The sequence below is a fragment of the Lampetra fluviatilis genome, chromosome 46, assembly GCF_964198595.1.
Source record: "Lampetra fluviatilis chromosome 46, kcLamFluv1.1, whole genome shotgun sequence".
Taxonomy (NCBI): Eukaryota; Metazoa; Chordata; class Hyperoartia; order Petromyzontiformes; family Petromyzontidae; genus Lampetra; species Lampetra fluviatilis.
Genome location: NC_136320.1, coordinates 1,967,294 through 1,975,955, shown reverse-complemented (window position 1 = coordinate 1,975,955; position 8,662 = coordinate 1,967,294).

Here is an 8,662-nt window from a genome sequence, read left to right as displayed (position 1 = left end):
GCGCGCGCGCTATGGAAAAGAAAAACTGTCGCTACGTGAGCTTAAACGTAACGACACGCGACGATGAGTGTTCATAATTAGCAGTTATCAAAATTACACGCGATTAAAATGTCAGGCGTTGCCTGAGACAACCATAAATCCTCTTTGTTACTGCACCAACCTTTTAGCCAGCCTGAACACAGACCCCCATATATATATCAAAGACAAAGATCCCCCGTAAAGCCTGTAACAGACTGTTGGGGCAAGTGCTGTTAGCGAGCACCTATGAAGGCCGGAACGGTACACGAGAGGGTGGGTGGCCAGCACCACGCCCGACCGCCTTTGTGTCCCCTAGTGGCGATGTTTACACACCACAGCTGGTAATCGTTTAAGGCTGAGTCGACCTAGGGGGGGGGGCCCAGGACCAGTTGAGATAATCGTCACCGGTGTTGGCGGTGAGCGGGAATCGAACTCACTCAGACACGCGGACGACGCTCAGACACACAGACTAACAGACGACACACAGACGACGCTCAGACACACAGACACACAGACGACACACAGACACACAGACGACGCACGCGCGGACGAGTCGTAACAATGCGCGGTTGGCGGCGAGGCGATGGTTTTTTTGAATTTTAACGGCGCAATTAGGGCCACGTGTCACGTGTCACCGCCGTCATGACGATGACCTTGCTTGGGAAATGTGCGCATACCATTCGCCCGACTCACTCGTCGTTGAGCCGCTCAGTCATTCGATTTTTCATTCGATCGCGCAATCGTTCCTCGTTTCGCTCGCTCGTGCATTCATGCGCCGGATAATTCGTCGCTGTATTCCGTCGCTCATTCAGTCGCTCAGTCACCGATCGAGTAAGCGATCGAGCGATTGAATGAACGACTGAATGAGCGATTGAATGGACGACTGAATGGGCGATTGAATGGGTGACTGAATGAGCGATTGAATGGACGACTGAATGAGCGATTGAATGGACGACTTAATGGGTGATTGAATGAACGACTAAATGAGCTATTGAATGAACGACTGAATGAGCGATTGAATGGACGACTGAATGGGCGATTGAATGGACGACTGAATGGGCGATTGAATGGACGACTAAATGGGCGATTGAATGGACGACTGAATATGCTATTGAATGAACGACTGAATGAGCGATTGAATGGACGACTGAATGGGCGATTGAATGGGCGACTGAATGAGTGATCGAATGAGCGACTCAACGAGCGATCGAATGAGCGACTGATTGAGCGGCAAGGTAACCCGCTTGAGATCACTTTAATCACTCGGCGGTGTTGTCACGGCACCTCGCATAAACGGCTCGATGAATAATGAATCGTGTGTACGACAAACGAGTGAATGAGAGGGAGTCGGGTTGATGTCAAATGCCGCCTTGCTGGGTCCAAACTGGCCGAGCCTGTTCCAGTTACTCACCTGGGTTGTTAGCTGTGCGTGGCTGGAGCCCCTCCACGCATTAGAAATCACTCACAGACCCACGCATCAACAACAGAGCACAATAGCCCCCCTCCCAAACCGCCAGCCCCCCCCCCCCCAAGTGGGCATACACAGTCATACAAACTCGGTACGTAAACTTACAAGCAATAATCCTAAACACAGCAGGACACTAACTCAAGATTCCTCTCGCCCCCCCACCCATCCCCTCCGTGTCGACTGTCAAGGGACATTTGTGGCAAGCTGCTGTTAGCGAGTAGCAGCGATGAAGACCGGCACGACACACGAAGCGGTGTGTGGCCAGCACCGTGCCCGGCCGCCTTTGTCTCCCCGGCGGAGATGTTTACACAGTACACCAGGTACTCGTTTGAGGCTGAGTCGACCTAGGGGAGTCCCAAGACAGGTTCAGATAATCGAACCGGCATAGTTAATACATAACCACTCTCAATGCATAACATCAGTACACAATACGTAACCATACACTCAAACGCAACGCTTAAACGCCACATAAAAACACACACCATACACACACAGATCACACACGCCATACACACAGCACACACACACACGGATCACACACCCCATACGTATTACGTACACACACACCGATTACACACACACATTACACATACCATACACACACACGCGACACACGCATACCCCATACATATATGCACCCATAACACACACCGTACACACGCACCACACACGCATACACCATTCACATACCGACACACACACCACAATCACACAACATACACACACCACACACACCACACACCATCCCAATCCCACACACCACACATACCCCAAACACATATCACACACACCGTACACACACCATACACATATCACACCCCACACATACCACACACACTATTCACAATACCACACACACACACAACACACATACCCCAAACACATATCACACCCACCGTACACACACACCATACACATATCACACCCCACACACACCCCACACACACACACCATTCACAATCCCACACACCACACATACCCCATACACATATCACACACACCGTACACACATCACAACCCACAAACACCCCACACAAACGCCACGCACACACCACACACACACACCATTCACAATACCACACACACACATCACACACACACCACACACACCATTAACACACCATTCACACACCACACACACACCACGCACACACACCACACACACCATTCACAATACCACACACACACACATCACACACACACCACACACACCATTAACACACCATTCACACACCACACACACACCACGCACACACACCACACACACCATTCACAATACCACACACACACACATCACACACACACCACACACACCATTAACACACCATTCACACACCACACACACACCACGCACACACACCACACACACCATTCACAATACCACACACACACACACATCACACACACACCACACACACCATTCACACACCACACACACACCACGCACACACACCATTCACCCCCCCACACGGAGCCGCCAGTGTGTTCGGCTACGCAAGGCCAGACCGCGTATCAGTCGCCACGGCATCCCCCCCCCCCCCCCCCGTGGTCTCGCAGCTCGCGGGTAACTGACAATTGTCCACTCTCGTGACGACCTGCAGTCGTAATTAACGCTCATGGAATGGGCACTTTGCTGAAGCAGCTGTAATTGCAATTCAGAGAAATGAGAAGTTTGAATTGCTCCACGTCTCCACGACTGTGACCCGCGCCGCTGTGTGTGTGTGTGCTAACATGGGGTGTGTGTGTGTGCTAACATGGTGTGTGTGTGTGCTAACATGGTGTGTGTGTGCTAACATGGTGTGTGTGTGTGCTAACATGGTGTGTGTGTGTGTGCTAACATGGTGTGTGTGTGTGCTAACATGGTGTGTGTGTGTGCTAACATGGTGTGTGTGCTAACATGGGGTGTGTGTGTGCTAACATGGTGTGTGTGTGCTAACATGGGGTGTGTGTGCTAACATGGTGTGTGTGTGTGCTAACATGGTGTGTGTGCTAACATGGGGTGTGTGTGTGTTCTAACATGGTGTGTGTGTGCTAACATGGTGTGTGTGCTAACATGGTGTGTGTGCTAACATGGTGTGTGTGTGTGCTAACATGGGGTGTGTGTGTGTGTGCTAACATGGGGTGTGTGTGTGTGTGCTAACATGGTGTGTATTGACGTGGGGTGTGTGCTGACGTGAGGGGTGTGTGTGTTAACATGGGGTGTGTGTGTGCTGACGTGGGGTGTGTGTGTGTATTTACGTGGGGTGTGTATGTGTGTGCTGACGTGGGGGGTGTATGTGTGTGCTGACGTGGAGTGTGTGTGTGCTAACATGGTGTGTGTGTGCTGACGTGGGGTGTGTGTGTGTGCTAACATGGTGTGTGAGTGCTAACATAGGGTGTGTGTGTGTGCTGACGTGGAGTGTGTGTGTGAGTGCTAACATGGTGTGTGTGTGCTGACGTGGGGTGTGTGTGTGTGTGCTGATGTGGGGTGTGTGTGCTGACAGCGTGTGTGTGTGTGGTTACATTGGCGGTCTATGCTGGGGTGGTGTGGAGAGACGGGTGTTTGTGTCCATGTGCTGCACGCTTGTGGTGCTGCTGTGTCGTGTGCGGTGATGTCGCGTGTTATGTGTGCGTGTGTGTGATGTGTGCGTGTGTGTACTAATGTATACGTGATGTGTGTGACAATGCGGGTGTGTGTGGATGTATGGTGGTGGTGTGCGTTGTGTGTCAGTGTAAATGCCGCTGCACTTGCACAGGCCACGGTCTCACATTCACCACAACCACCACAACCACCAAAAACAAAGATCCCCCGTATAGCCTTCACACACTGTTGGGACAAGTGCTCTTAGCAAACCTCCTATGAATGCCGGAACGGCACACGAGGGGGATGGGTGGCCAGCGCCACCCACCCCCGGCCGCCTTTGTCTCCCTGTCCACCACCACGTGCGTGCGTGAGGTGCATCAATCACCGCATCTCATTTACATCTCAATCATGCAGTCGTGCCCTTCATTCATTTATTCATTCCTTTATTTGAGCGGCGGCTTTCAGGGCCCACAAAGCAGCACAAAGCGCGCTGGTCGCCTCCCAGCTCCGGTCCAGAGAAGCTGGAAGGAAAGCGGTTCAAGACACACACATATACATACAAAGACAAAGATCCCCCGTATAGCCTTAGCAGACTTTAGGGGCAAGTGCTGTTAGCGAGCACATATGAAGGCCACACTAAGGGGTGGGTGGCTAGCACCACGCCCGGCCGCCTTTGTATCCCTAGTGGCGATGTTTACACACCGCACCGGGTACTCATTTGAGGCTGAGTCGACCTAGCGGAGGCCCAGGGCCGGTTCAGATAATCGTCACTGGTGTTGGCCGTGCGCGGGAATCAAACTCGGGTAGCCAGGTTCGTAGCGCAGCGCGCTAACCGCTGCACTACCGCTACCCACACACACAAATATATACATGCATACACATACATACACGCATACATACACACGCACATACACACACATACATATACACACATACATACACACACATGCATATACATACATGAACATAAATACATACACACATTTATATACACACATACACTCATACATACATACACTCATACACTCACACGTACACACAATTAGACTAACGGTGAGTCTCAATAATCCACTTCAAGGAGCGCTAAGCGTTCGGAAGTTCGGCCGATTCCCCGAACCTCCGATGACGGTTAGTGACGTACGGCGCGAAAGAAGTCCATCATGCATTCCTCCTCACCTTGAACAGAAACCACGCTCTCACCACCAACACCACATACAAAGACGAATATCCCCCGTAAGGAATTTAACAAGCTTTAGGGAAGAAGTGCTGTTGTCGAGCGCCTACATCACACTCCAAATCTGAAGACTTTGCTGTTTTTTCCTGGATTTTTCATTTTGCGTGTTGTCACTTTAAGATAGTAGTAATAGGTTGTTACCCTTTCAACTGGTACAAAAACTGACACCTTTATACAAGGCATCGTGTTTGCAATAACCACAACACAAGCAGTCAAAATGCAAACAAAAAGAAACAACTCTGATGATGATAATGATATGCACTGTCCTTGAAGTTGATTGGTCCACACCCGAGACAGCTTTTCTTAGAGCCTAGTCTCCATTGGTGTTGGACCAGATGACGCCAAAAGTTGTTTCTTTTTGTTTGCATTTTGACTGCTTGTGTTGTGGTTATTGCAAACATGAAGCCTTGTATAAAGGTGTCAGTTTTTGTACCAGTTGAAAGGGTTAAAACCTATTACTATATTTTGCCACTGGTAAAGGAGGTCTCATAGTGTCACTTTAAGATGTTTCTTGTTCATGTTTTTGTTTGTCGCGGTTGCACCCGAGTCGAGAGCCGAATGGCTCACGGGGCTACACCTAATAAATGAAACTGAAAATAAAAAAACTGTATTCACGGGAGGAATCCGATGAGCCTGTGAAGCCCCTTCTCCGCAGATGTCCAGTCGTGAAGGCTCTGGCACGGCGCAGTCGTGTGGGGTGATGTGGTCATCATGTATGCCCGGCCGCCTTCGTCTCGTCTCACCGCTGCCGATGTTCACGCACCGTACACCAGGTAATCATTTCAGGCTGAGTTGACATGGGGGGGGGGGGTGGCGATGGGGGTGCCCAGGACCGCTTCAGATTATTCGCCATCGTTATTAGTCGTGAGCGGACATCGAACTCGGGTCGCCGGGTTCGTATCCCGCAGCCCGTTAACCACCCACCACGACAAACAAAGGCAAAGATCACCCGTGTAGCTTCAGCAGGCTTCGGGGAGCACGTGCTGTAAACCACGACTACGACGATAATTCCGCTACACAAACACCACTGCCGCAGCGCTCCACACTTTGATATTGGCAGGAGCACTCCATCTGAACTACGGTATCCCACACCCTCTCCCCACGACTACTCTGTGTTAAACGCAGGGGGGAGGGGGGGGCTACGCGTTCCCTTTTGGCTGGCATCGCTGCCGCCAGCGCGCTCAGCAAGCCGGGCACGTACAGAGCGATCTCTCCGCTAATAATGACATCACCGCTAATGCGTCTCTGTAACTAGGATTGGTGGTTGGTGGTGGTGGTGGTGGTTGACCCCCCCCCCCCCACTTGCCCCCCACCAGACCCTACCAATCACCCCCCCACTTTCCTTCCGGCGGCACCCCTCCTTGAGCTCATCGTGCGCGTGTGCGTGGATTAGTAGAGTGGATATGTGTGTCGGTGTGTGTGTGTGTCGGTGTGTGTGTCGGTGTGTGTGTCGGTGTGTGTGTCGGTGTGTGTGTGTGTCGGTGTGTGTGTGTGTCGGTGTGTGTGTGTGTCGGTGTGTGTGTGTGCGTGCATTAGTGGGGAGCGGTGGTGCAACGGTTAGCGCGCTGCGCGACGAACCCGGTGACTCGAATTCGATTCCAGCTCACAGCCAACAACAGTGACGGTTATCTGAACGGGTCCTAGGTCGACTCAGCCGCAAATGAGTACCTGCTGAGATGTGCAAACATCGCCACTAGGGAGACAAAGGCGGCCGGGCGTGGTGTTGGTCACCCACCCCCTCGTGTGCCGTGCCGGCATTCATAGGTGGTCGCTAACAGCACTTTCCCCAACAGCCTGTTAAGGCTACACGGGGGATCTTTGTCTTGTTTGTGTGAGTTCGTGGAGAGTAGTGGCGCAATGGTTAGCGCACTGCAAGCTTTTACCACCCCAGTTCGATTCCCGCCATTAAAAGTTGCGAATATCTGAACCGGTTTCGGGCCTGCCCCTAAGGCCGACTCAGCCTTAAATGATTGTCTGATGCGTTGTGAAAAGATCAGCATTGGGGAAACAAAGACGGCCGGGCGTTGTACCGGCCACCCCAACCCCTTTGTGTGGGCCGTGCCGGCCTTCAAAGATGTTTCGCTCGCAGCACTTTCTCCAAAAGTCTGTGAAGGCTATACGGGCTATTTATGAATAAAAATACTGCACAATAGTATGGGTGCGTCAGTGTGTGTCTTTGTGGTATGTAAATAAATACGTCTGTAAATTCGCAAGAGTTGGTACGTGAATAATGAGTGGATGGACGTGTATTGGGATGTGTGTGTGTGGATTATTATATGATTTCCTTAAAGTGCGTGTGTGTTTGTAGGAATTAGCGGTGCGTGTGAATTATTGGTCTGTGTGTCGGTTTGTGTGTGTGGGGAGCGGTGGTGCAGCGGTTAGCGCTACGCTGCGCTACGAACCTGGCCACCCGAGTTCGATTCCCGCTCACGGCCAACACCAGTGACAATTATCTGAGCCGGTCATGGGCCTCCCCTCAGTCGACTCAGCCTCAAATGAGTACCCGGCGCGGTGTGTAAACATCGCCACTACGGAGACAAAGGCGGCCGGGCGTGGTCTTGGCCACCCACCCCCTGGTGTGCCGTGCCGCCTTAATAGGTGCTCGCTAACAGCACTTGCCCCCACAGCCTGTTACGGGCTATACAGGGTATATTTTTCTTTGTGTGTGTCTTCGTTCCTTGTACGTACGTGTTCGTTCGGGTGCGGTGTGTAAACGACAATATTTGGGGAGACAAAGGCGGCCGGGCGCGGTACTGACCACGGTAACCCCATCGTGCGCCGTGCCAACCTTAACAATGCTCGCTAACACCCCCCAGTCTATAAAACGATACAGAACATATATTGGTTGGGTGTGTCAATGTGTGTCTTTGTCTGATTAGTCAAGTGTCTCGTCTGTGCATTCGTGGTGTGCTGTGATTGTCTGAGTCACTGAGTTATTAGTGTGTCTGAAGTATCCCTCGCTGTGTGTCAGTGTGTGTGTGTATGATTTGTGTCTAGATTTGCCGTGTGTCAGTGTGTCTTTGTACGTGGTGCTACGCCACCCATCCCCTCGTGTGCCGTGCCGGCCTTCATAGGCGCTCGCTAACAGCACTTGCCCCAACAGCCTGCCCAGCCTATATGGTGGATCTTTGTCTTTGTTTGTGTATTTGTGGCTGATGGGAGGGCATACATATATTTAATGATGATTTGTGCCAAAGCACAAATAACAAAACAACCTCATGCACATCATTCAGGAACACTGTTGCCTAAAAAGAAATGTAAATATATAATTGGCGACGTTTCGGGCAATCGCCCTTCTTCATAGCATATGTGTATATTGCGTCTGTATATCTTTGTCAGTGAGTAACCGTGGTGATTGATGTACGCGCTTGGCAGCGTG